Below are 12,794 nucleotides of genomic sequence, written 5' to 3' on the forward strand. Positions count from 1 at the left end.
AACAATTTCAAAATCCCTCTATATATATACACACAAAGAAAAGCAAAACAAAAAGTATTTATTGGAAACTCATCATTTAGGGTGGTCCGACATGCGGTTCGAGAATGAAGCTAGTGAAAATTGCATCAAATTTGATCGTTATTTTGGAACGTTGGTGAAGAAAAAAACTTGTAGCTGGAATGCAAATTCCAGTCTTATAGAAAAGAAATTAAGGGGGGAAATGTGTATCTTTAAATCGAACTTTGCAAGATTGAACTAACACGAAGAAGAATGTTGTTTATCTCACTTACTAACAAAATATAATTACTTAAACAGAAATGAAAAAAAAAAACCATAGCAAGCAAGAATGAACACAAGTACAGTTTAGTGATGGATAGAATAGTAAGCTGAAAGGAAAACATTGAAATAAATTATTGTTTTTAATAAAAAAAAATCCAAGGTTCGCCTGTTTCCTCCGGTTTTACATTTTACGATGACGATTTCCACACCACTGACGCACGATCGGCTCACAAAGGAGATACCGGTCAAGGTCGACTGGAACCGAAAAAAAAACAGACAAGAAAGATTCGTTCCGCTTCAGCGTTGATCCAAAGCGACCGCGTTGACGCCATCGGTCATTATTGGCCACTGCTGACGAAGATCAAACACCCACTTCCACTCGAACACGGCCTAACTGAAAAATGTGTGGCGTCGGTTGTAAAAATGAGCCCTGGTTGGTGATGGTGAGTAAACAGTTTTGTGTTCAAGTAAATATAAATATTCACGCGATTCATTATCGCCTAAATGGGGTATTTTTGCCGACTGAAAAGTGCTGGACGACTTTACGTATGGTTGAAGAAGATGTCATTTAAATTCGGCTGGGAGGGGATAAGCTCGAATTTGCGAATTGGTAATGAACGTGACTAATTGTGATGAAGGCGCAGCATTTTTTAAGGTAATTATGATTGATTGAAGCATAATTAATTATATAAATAAATGTAATAATAATTACTTTGACTATATGTTTTAGTATTACTTCTACGTGAAGTCAACGATTTACATAGTTGAAGATGCTAATTTCGAATAACAGACCGTAGTGGTAATTTTTTATACGATAGATGGAGTAGATGAAAGCATAGAGTTGATAGTTCCGTTAGAGTACGGCAGTGTGAAGATTGCATATAGATATTAGAATAGAGAGCTAGGACAACTTTTAAGGAAGGTACAAATCGGTTTTTTCATCTCTCTTTACCAAACTCCCCCTTTGGAGAGGGATGGTGAGGGGTGTCCCCCACCCCGCCACCACTGGCAAAAAGAGATGAAAACCGACCCGCTCAAGTACCAACTGTGTGTTTGAAACAGTTCTACCAATTTTTTACCGCACTTCAGTTGTTATTCGAAGGAAGGCATCCAGTCGTAGGTTTGGAAACAATAGTTGCTTCGCCTTGACCAATCGCGTCAGTTTATCCGGATATCCGTACTCGTGCCTAATCTGCCATAGCTGACAGATTGTGGGCACGTTGTATTCGCGGCATTTATGCAGAAACTACCGAATCGCGAAAATGTGGTCCGTGGTAGCGCGGGCACCCATGAATCCCGCCTGGTATTGCCCCACGAACTCGAACTCTCTTGCAAATGGTGACAGACGGCGGCATAGAATTTGGGAGAGTACCTTGTAGGCGGCGCTCAGCAGTGTGATCGCGCGGTAGTTGCAGCAATCCAACTTGTTGCCCTTTTTGTAGATTGGGCATACGACACCTTTCATCCACTCCTCCGGCAATATCTCCTCCTCCCAAATCTTGGCAATTACCCAGTGCAGCGCTCTAGCCAGTGCTTCACCGCCGTATTTTAATAGCTCACTTGGTAGTTGATCTACACCAGTTGCTTTGTTGTTCTTCAGCCGACCGATCTCCTCCTCAACTTCTTGAAGATCAGGGGCCGGTAGCCTGTCGTGTTCTGTGCGTGCTCCAAGGTATGTTGCCGTGCCACCTTCGTTTTCTGCTGCATCACCGTTGAGGTGCTCATCATAGTACTGCTTCCACCTCTCAATCACCTCACACTCGTTCGTGAGAAGGTTACCGTCCAAGTCCTTGCACATATCGGCTTGCGGCACGTAGCCTTTGCGCGAACTATTTAGCTTTTCGTAGAACTTCCGTGTGTCGTTTACGCGTTACAGATTTTCCATCGCCTCGCGATCTCGGTCTGCCTGCTGACGCTTCTTCCTTCGGATAACCGAGTTTTGTCTGTTCCGCGCTTGTCTGTATCGCTCCACATTCAATCTCGTGCGGTGTTGCAGCATTCTCGCCCGTGCTGCATTCTTCTCCTCTACTAACAGTTTGCATTCGCCGTCAAACCAGTCATTTCTTCGGTCCGGGATTGCAGTACCTAGTGCCGTTGCAGCAGTACTACCTATGGCTGAACGGATGTCCCTCCAGCCATCTTCAAGAGAAGCTGCGCCACGCTGCGCCAAGCTGCGCCAAGCTGCGCCAAGCTGCGCCAAGCTGCTCTTCCGTGCGTAGTGCAACTTCCAGCAGCTGCGCGTAGTCCTGGGCAACTCCGGCGTCCCGTAGTTGCTCAATGTTGGGTCGCGGCGTTCGACTTCGACGTGTGTTATGCACCGTTGAGAGTTTTGAGCGCATGTATACTGCAACTAGGTAGTGGTCCGAATCTATGTTCGCACTGCGGTACGTGCGGACGTTGATAATGTCGGAGAAGAATTTCCCGTCGATTAGAACGAGATCGATTTGGTTTTCTGTGTGTTGGTCAGGTGATCTCCAGGTGGCTTTGTGGATATCCTTGCGGGGGAAAAAGGTACTTCGAACTACCATACCCCGAGAGGCTGCACGCATCGTTGGCCGTTGTTGTTCGATACGGCATGCAGGCTGTTTGGCCCGATTGCCGGTCTATACATTGCCTCCCGTCCTACCTGAGCGTTCATGTCGCCGATGACGATTTTGACGTCCCGTTGCGAACAGCCGTCGTACACCTACTCCAGCTGCACATAGAACGCTTCTTTCTCGTCTTCGGGTCTCCCTTCGTGTGGGCAGTGCACGTTGATGATGCTGTAGTTGAAGAAACGGCCCTTAATCCTCAACTTGCACATCCTCGCATTGATCAGCTGCCAACAAATCACGTGTTGGCGCATCTTACCCAGCACTACAAAGCCGGTTCCCAGCTCGTTGGTGGTGCCACAGCTGTGGTAGAAAGTAGCCGCTCGATGCCCGCTTTTCCATACCTTTTGTCCGTCCAGCAAAGTTCCTGCAGTGCTACGACTACGAAGTTGCGTGGTTGAAGTTCATCATAGATTAACCTATCGCAACCCGGGAAGCCGAGCGATTTGCAGTTCCATGTTCCGAGTTTCCAATCGTAGTCCTTATTTCGTCGCGTAGGTCTGTGCCGATTGTTCCGATCTGTATTTCTTTCTTCAGTATTTGCAACTTTGTTTTTTTTAGGGCGGCTTGTTGGGCCTGCCCCAACCCCCTGTCTCGCCGGGGGACCATCGTGCACATATTTTTTTTTAAGTATGGTGAAAGCACCAAAAAAACTGGTAAAATTACGTAAATTTTACTGCTTTAACCCGTAAAAGCTCGGGACAAACTTTTATTTTCAAAAATGTGTATCTCTGAAATGCTATGGCCGAATAAATTGAATTTTGTTTTAACATCACTCCGCTGAGTGGTTCTAACATAAGGATGTGTTGGCACGGGGGTGTTTTTTTTTCAATCTTTATCATATATCTTACTTATCATTGCGACAACATATTATTTTTTGTTACTCAAGAAAATAATATAGAACAATCATTAGAACCCATGTCTACCTTGGAATCGAATCCGGATGTTCCGTATTATGGTTCCATATGGTCCAATTTATTATCTTTCATAACCATACCATTCGACATATCAAATCACATCTACTCGATGAAATATGACCAATGGATCTCAAAATGATAACCATAGAGCCATATGGCCACCGTAGAACCAGTTCCGGATATTCCGGATTATGATTAAGCACGACCCACCTACACCGTACGGTGAAGGAGATGGAGATAACGTCGAAGTCACCAACGAAGAACTCGTAGCAGAGGTGAAAAGATTGAAGGTGAAGAAAGCTCCCGGTCCGGATGGAATCCCCAACGTAGCGTTGAAAGCGGCGATCCAGTCATCCCCGGACATGTTCAGGATAGTGCTGAAGAAATGCATTTTTTTTTTTATATTTACAGGGGGGAATCTGCTCCTAGACACCTGAGAAGATAACTCAGGGTGTGGGGATGGGAGAAGTAGCTCTTCCGACCCACTAAACCTTACCCTGTGCTCTAGGCCCTTGCCCTCCCCGGAACCGCCCGAAAGCATTACGTCATGGGAGGGGGCCGGTTGCGCTATGGCGCATCACTAGGTGTTGTGTCCGACGTGACACTCGCTACTGCACAGTGAGCAGCTGTGCAGGGCCTTCCTCTTGTTGTTCGCTGTTCGTTGTTCGCCTGAGTTCTAGAGCAGACGTGATAGCCAGCCAGCTGTCCAGGACCCATACAGGACAGATGTGACCGCTTACCAGCTGCGTGTGCTAAGCACTCTAAGAACCCGGTGTCACTCCTGCCTTTGCACAACGAGGGTTTGTGCAGGGCTTCTCAACCTCCTGGGATGAGCTGGATGGGGTTCCAGCGTCCCTACTCTGCGGTAGTTCGTTTAGCCGCAATATCTCTCCCTTGGGTTCGATAATTAACGTTTCCAGGGCACACCACGAGGAGGCGAACTACTTCATGCCCTGACAGGTGGAAGATACAGAAGCTAGTGTTGCTGCCGAAACCAGGAAAAAACTCTTGGAGAGGATCATCCTAAACAGGCTGACGAAATCAACGGAGAGTGAGCACGGATTGTCGGAGAGGCAGTTCGGATTTCGGAAAGGGAGATCGACGGTGGATGCAATTCGGACAGTGGTCGAGAGAGATGAGAAGGCGTCCAAACAGAAGCGGAGAGGAGATCGATATTGCGCCGTGATAACGATCGACGTCAAGAATGCGTTCAACAACGCCAGCTGGGAGGCCATCGCCGAAGTGCTGCATAGAATGAGAAACCCTGACTACCAGTGCAGGATCCAGAGGGGTTATTTCCAGAACCGGGTTCTGGTCTACGAAGCAGACATGGGACAGAGATCGATTAGGACCACAATGGGAGTTCCACAAGGCTCCGTCCTTGGTCCAACGCTCTGGAACGAGATGTACAACGGCGTGCTAACGCTGAAACTGCCCAAAGGAGTTGAGATTGTTGGCTTTGCGGACGACGTCGTCTTGACGGTAACAGGCGAGACGCTGGAAGAGGTGGAAGTGTTAGCGACTTACATGATTGGTAACTGGATGCAAGGAGCGAAGCTGCAGATAGCCCACCACAAAACGGAAAAGCTATTGAAATCACCGTCGGGGAGCACGCCATAGCATCGAAAAGTGTGCTGAAATACCTGGGAGTAATGCTCGATGACCGGCTAGACTTCAACAGCCACGTCGAATATGCCTGTCAGAATCATGCCGAACAACGCTGGTCCCAGCAGTAGCAAGAGGCGTCTTCTGGCCAGTGTGTCGTCATCGATACTGAGGTATGGAGATCCACCCTGGGTTGTAGTACTGGAAACGAAGCAGAACCAAAGAAAACTGAGCAGTACGTTCCGGCTCATGGCCATGCGAGTCGTGAGTGCGAACAGAACCATCTCGTCGGAAGCAGTATGCGTTATCGCCGGAATGATTCCTATCGGCATCACCTTGGCGGAGGACACCGAGTGCTACAGATGGAGAGAAGCCGGAAGAGTACGGAAAGTTGTGAGAGTGGAGTCATTGGCTAAATGGCAACAGGAGTGGAACACGATGGAGAACGGTAGATGGACACATAGACTAATACCGATTCTTTCGACCTGGGTGAACAGAAAACACGAAGAAGTCAACTTCCACCTAACGCAGTTCTTGTCTGACGGTTTGGACACGCAGCGTCACCCCTCTGTCCGGAGTGTGGCAACGTCGATGAAACGCCGGAGCATGTGGTCTTCGACTGTCCAAGGTTCGAGACAGTGCGAACGGAGATGCCCGTCCTTAACGTGGAGAATGTCGTCGATGAAATGTGTCGAGAGGAGGACTCTTGGAATGCCGTCAGCAGGGCAGTCACGCAGATTATGTCAGAGCTGCAGCGTAAATGGAGAGAAGAGCAGCGATCTAGCAACGCCAGCTAGCGCTGAGAGTACGACAAGTGCATGAGCACAGCCACCCCCCGAAGTAGTCGCTTCACAGTGGTCCCGGGGGGATCCAGGCAGAGGAGAGAGTAAGGAATGGGTTTTAGTGGAGCTGCACTACAGGCCAGGCTTCTTGAAGCTTTCCTAAACCTTACTACATAAAAAAACACGCACACAGAAACATTTTCCGATCCCGTTGACATGAATCTATTGCTATATGCCATTCGTCTCTTCGAGTTTTGGAATTCCGGATTATGGTTCATCGAGGTAAAATTTGATTTCTCTAATATTTGAAGAAATAATAACAATCGGCTCAGAAAACGAAAACTATAGACCCATATGGCCACCATAGAACAGGTTACATATATTTAGGATTATGGTTCTAAATGATTATTTTTTTTATTTTTGTTAACCATATTTCAAATCATATCTACTCCACTAAATATTACCATTAGCTCTAACATTTAATAACCGAACCTTATTAGCACTATCAATACACCTTGCGCCATACCCTACCTGCGAAGCGCAAGAGACGTTGATCCTAAACGTCAGTGAAGGACCATGCGGAAAGGATAGCATCAATTATTTTTTGGGACAGTGATTAAAATCAACAATCACAATCAATCATTTTTTGGGACAGTGATTAAAATCGTCACTCTTATTTAGATTGTTGATGCAATTCGAAGTTCAGGAAAGGCTTCCGTCAACGTAACCTGAAAAGAACAAAGAAACCATAAATGTGAGTTATTAAATAGATTATATACAACTATACAAACTAATATGAAATAAATTTAGTTTCAAACTGTGCAACAAACCATTCTGCTGTGGAAAATAATTTCGAGAACTGGTCCGAACAACCACCGTAGAACCGGTTCCAGATATCCCGAATTATGGCTCAACATAGTCAAAATTGTTATCTATCATTGTCATATCAAATCACATCTACTCAACGAAATATGGCCACTCAAAACAATAATCACAGGGCCATATGGCCACCTAAAAGTCGATTTAACATGTATCGAATAAATATGACATAATATAACTAATCTGAATTCGACAGCTCCGAAGTTGATATCAACAGAATTTCAGAAGCATAAGTGAAGGTGAATCGACGATACACTATGGAGAGGTGGAAACGAAAGCAAGTGCTGGGTTGCACTACCAGGAAAAAAAGCACTTCAAAGGATTCAGAACAAAGTTCTGAAGATGGTTTTAAAGTTGCCTCTCTGGTACAGTACTACCGAGGTAAATAGAATTTCGAATGTTGAGACTTTAGAACAAATATCCAACAACATAATTAATAATTTCAGGCAAAAATCGATGCAATCCTCAATTGCAATGATTTATTCCTGAGACCGATTTATTGGCCGTACTCCCGAGCAGGAGAAAATAACTAATGAATACCTAATTCTGATCTAATACCAACATTTGGTATTGACCAGCTTGACATAAGCGGTAAAATACCAAAGAATAATACCAAAAAACTACATGGAAAATACTTTGTAAATACCAAACATTTATATTTGGATACCAAAAGAATACCTCAGTGGTATTGTTTTGGTATTGCATTAGGGAGCATCCATAAATGACGTAGCATATTTTTGATCAATTTTAGACCCCTCCTCCCCCCCTTGTAGCTTATTTGGCTATATCCAATACATGGCCGGTCACAAGTTCTGAAACCCTCACCTCCCCCCTCAAATGCTACGTCATTTATGCATGTTCCCTTATCATAATTTTGTATTGTAATGGTATAGTGGGAACATTTTTTGGTATTATTTTTTGGTATTTTACCTCTTATGCCAGGCTCATCCATACCAATTTATGGTATCGATATATTCGTTCCTGCCCGTGCTGCCGTGGCGGAGGCATTAAACTTTATAGGTTTATTGTTTGTTTTCATATACAAGAACAGCACATTACAGTAGATGCATAATAACGCGGTAGATGATTTAATCGAGTATATTAAACTGGAAGATCGACTGACAGTTACTTTGGGTTTGTTCATAAACTACGCAGATCGTTTTATAGAGAATAAGAACCACCTTCCTCCGTGAAGACATTCATTCATATATATTTTAATTGCTTGCCATCCCCTGATTAATGATCATTGATACCAAATATTTGGAATCTTAGAACCAAAAAATTATAGACAACAGATTTGCCTGTATCCAAACGTTTTTTTTTTATTTGAAGCATGTGAAAACTTTTTTTCCCTTGATTTGTTTTCCGTCACTATTGTTTTCCGTACTGAGGCAGCTTCCACAGCTGGACCCTACATATTGACCCATCAATTCAAAGCCCGGGACTGAAACCGTCCTCATGGTGTTCTTTTTGATTAATTATTTTTTATTTGATTGTCATTGACTTAGCTCACTTAGCCACAGCTTTAAAACAAGACCATGCTGAAGGTAGTTGAGCTCGATTCCCAGTCCTGTTTATGAATTTTTCGGGGTTGAAAAAATTGTGGAAGTGCTCAAAGAACACTAAATTGAGAACTGGCGTAAAATCCCAGAGGGGCCATGCCAAACTTGATGTCAAGCCGCTCCGACTTTGGTGGGTCCCCTACACTTTCAAAATCAGCGAACGAATCTGAATTTCCGGTTTGCCGTAGATTCTTCGTAATGTTTCAATCACCTTTAGAACGTTTTGCGGGTAGGATTAACCTGCTTGGTATAGTATCAAGAGCCACGCCCTTACGACTTTCCTCCAACCTTATCAGATTCTCAACATCTGAGAACCCACACGCCACATTGGAATTCTCGTAAGAACTAAGTAATGAAAATTGGCCATTCTCCGGGTGCCCCCGAAAATTCCGGAAGCTTCTTTGGCCACACTTGTCTGGCTAATATTTGAACCGAATATTCTCTCCGTTTGAACTTCCCTAGGACTGGGATGAGGAATTCGTGCGACATGTGGGTGCCTATTCTCCCGCGGCGTGCTACGTTGAGGATGAGGGTCTTGAACTTTATTTACTTCTTATCTCCTCGGTCTGTTTGGATTCGACGTTGGCTCCCCAGAATGCACCGAGGGATCCAGTGAGCGACGAGGCGCAGGATGCGGTAAACGAGGTGGTGAAGGGTGCCGTGAGTGGCGTGGCGAAGGGTTCGATGAGGGGTGCAGCGAGGGTCTCGGTGAAGCTTGCGGCGAAAGGTGCAATGAAGGCTGCGGCGACGGGTGCAGCAAGGGTCTCGGTGATGGATCCTGCGATAGCTGTGGTAAGGGGTGTAGCGAGGGCTGCCCTTGCGATTGTTCTCTGACAGACGGTGTTGGTTGTGGGTGGTTTGGTACCAACGGTTCATCATTTTCCTCATCGTTTTCCAACCCTTTAGAGTTCGGTATTGTGTCCGTAGGATGCACCGGCTCAGGTAACGACGGAGTCTTATGGGGACCGAAGGGAGTTGACGGATGGCTTCCCCCGAATCCTCACGCGTTGCTTGACCCAGGGTTCGGAATCGCCTCAAGACTGTAGGCCTTGAAGGGAACAGGCTTTCCCTTCGCCTCTAGCTGCTTATCGATCCACTTCCTGGTCCAACTAACGCTGCTCATATTCGAGCTTCGATAATTTTCAACACCGTCACCGTCATTGCTGTCATCTTCGATGCCATTACGTCATACCTTTTCTACATATACTCCTGCTGCAACGCATACTCTTCTTGCAGACACCTGAGTTCTAGCTCCATGCTCCATTTCTGTCGTGATTAAACAGTGCTGCTTCCCTTACGGCTTCAGGATTTCGTCTCGAAGCATGTCTGACAGCACCAAGGGTGGTGTGCGATCGATTCATCCACATTCATCCGGCAGTGCCATCTCGCGATCTTCCGAACAAGATTAAAATTCTTTGAGAAATGTTCGGATTAGAACGGTCCTTTTTTTAGTTTATCCTTTTGACCAACTGGTGCGAGCTCCGGTACTCTCTAGCAACAATCGGTTTCTGCTAATCTAGTGTAAGCTTAAAGTTTTAGGTTTAAATTCATGGAAACTATCAAACTTAATATTTGTATCGATAAACCGACAATAAACCTGAAATATCTGTTTCAGGACTTATGCAGCTTCAACACAACCTAAGAAATCAAAAATCACTATTAGGATTGCCCTTTTCTCACTTTCAAACTATTTCTGCCGTACAATTCTATTGGATAACTTCAATACATTCTATTTTAGACTGCCTTTTCCACAACAATAGAAAATAAATCCAGATTATTCATAACTAACTTTAGAAACTTGTAACCATCATCCAAACGTTCCTTTTGTTTCAATAGTTCTCTTTCCAATTGAAAATGTAAACTTGCGTGGAGTGACGTTGCCGAATTCGCCTGCGTCAGCTGTCACTCGTTGGACGGGGGATTTGCTACAGTCGATCCCGAGCGGTTCGAACAGTGTCCTTATATTAATGTTCACTAGTGTATACGATATACACAGTTCATAGAACAATGGTAGGCTTGGTAAGCTTGTTTGTGGTTCACACTCTCAGCAATAATGGTTTGGGTTTTTTACTTATTATTTTGCTCTAATAAACTCATATATTTGGCAGTAATCGTTCGTCGTCGTCGTTAATCAGACTAATGCCTTGTTGTCCTGTGCTGTCCGAAGAACTCGTCTCCACTCTACTCGATCCATGGCCACACTTCGCCAGCCTCGTAGTCTGCAAAGGGTCCGCAGGTCGCCTTCTACTTGGTCGATCTACCTTGCCCGCTGCGCGCCTCTTCTGCTTGTTCCTGTTGGGTCGCTTTCGAGAACCATTTTCACTGGGTCGTCGTGCGGCATTCTTACGACGTGCCCAACCCACCGTAGCCGCCCATTTTTTGCAATGTGGACGATGGATGGTTCTCCCAGCAGCTGGTGCAATTCGTGGTTCATTCGCCTCCTCCACGTTCCGTCATCCATCTGCACTCCACCGTAGATGGTACGCAACACCTTCCGTTTGAAAACACCAAGGGTGCGTTGGTCCTCCACGAGCATAGTCCAGGTCTCGTGGCCGTAGAGGACCACCGGTCTAATCAGCGTCTTGTAGACAGTCAACTTCGTGCGGCGGCGAATTTTATTCGACCGGAGCGTCCGGAGGAGTCCAAAGTAAGCACGATTACCTGCCATAATGCGTCTTTGAATTTCTCTGCTGGTATCATTTTCGACGGTCACCAGTGAGCCCAAATACACGAGCTCGACGACCACCTCGATTTCGTCTCCATCAATCTGAACTCGGGGGAGGGGCTAACATTGTCTTTCCTAGAACCTCTTCCTCATATGTATTTCGTCTTCAATGCGTTGGTGGTAAGTCCAATCTGCCTAGCTTCCGCCTTCAGTCTGATGTACGTTTCCGCCATCGTCTCAATGTTGCGTGTCATGATGTCGATGTCATCGGCGAAGCCAATAAGCTGGATGGACTTCTTGAAGATCGTGACACTCGTGTTTATCCCAGCTCTTCTTATCACACCTTCTAGCGCGATGTTGAACAACAGACACGAAAGTCCATCACCTTGCCATAACCCCCTTCGAGATTCAAAGGGATTCGAGAGTGTTCCCGATACTCGAACAACGCACATCACTCGATCCATCGTCGCCTTGACCAATCGCGTCAGCTTATACGGATATCCGTACTCGTGCATAATCTGCTGACAGATTTTGGGCACGTTGTATTCGCGGCATTTCTGCAGAACCTGCCGAATCGCGAAAATTTGGTCCGTGGTAGCGCGGGCACCTATGAATCCCGCCTGGCAGGCGGTGGCATAGAATTTGGGAGAGTACCTTGTAGGCGGCGCTCAGCAGTGTGATTGCGCGGTAGTTGCACCAATCCAACTTGTCACCCTTTTCTGTAGATTGGGCATACGACACCTTCCATCCACTCCTCCGGTAATATCTCCTCCTCCCAAATCATGGCAATTACTCAGTGCAGTGCTCTAGTCAGTGCTTCACCGCCGTATTTTAATAACTCACTTGGTAGTTGATCTACACCAGTTGCTTTGTTGTTCTTCAGCCGACCGATCTCCTCCTCAACTTCTTGAAGATCAGGGGCCGGTAGCCTGTCGTGTTCTGTGCGTGCTCCAAGGTATGTTGCCGTGCCACCTTCGTTTTCTGCTGCATCACCGTTAAGGTGCTCGTCATAGTACTGCTTTCACCTCTCAATCACCTCTCACTCGTTCGTGAGAAGGTTACCGTCCAAGTCCTTGCACATATCGGCTTGCGGCACGTAGCCTTTGCGCGAACTATTTAGCTTCTCATAGAACTTCCGTGTGTCGTTTACGCGGTACAGATTTTCCATCGTCTCGCGATCTCGGTCTTCCTGCTGACGCTTCTTCCTTCGGAAAACCGAGTTTTATCTGTTCCGCGCTTGTCTGTATCGCTCCACATTCAATCTCGTGCGGTGTTGCAGCATTCTCGCCCGTGCTGCATTCTTCTCCTCTACTAACAGTTTGCATTCGCCGTCAAACCAGTCATTTCTTCGGTCCGGGATTGCAGTACCTAGTGCCGTTGCAGCAGTACTACCTATGGCTGAACGGATGTCCCTCCAGCCATCTTCAAGAGAAGCTGCACCAAGCTGCTTTTCCGTGGATAGCGTAATTTCCAGCAGCTGCGCGTAGTCCTGGGCAACTCCGGCGTCCCGTAGT

The sequence above is a fragment of the Ochlerotatus camptorhynchus genome, unplaced genomic scaffold (genome assembly GCF_037179485.1).
Source record: "Ochlerotatus camptorhynchus isolate MF236.1 unplaced genomic scaffold, CSIRO-AGI_Acam_v1.1 ptg000153l, whole genome shotgun sequence".
NCBI lineage: Eukaryota > Metazoa > Arthropoda > Insecta > Diptera > Culicidae > Ochlerotatus > Ochlerotatus camptorhynchus.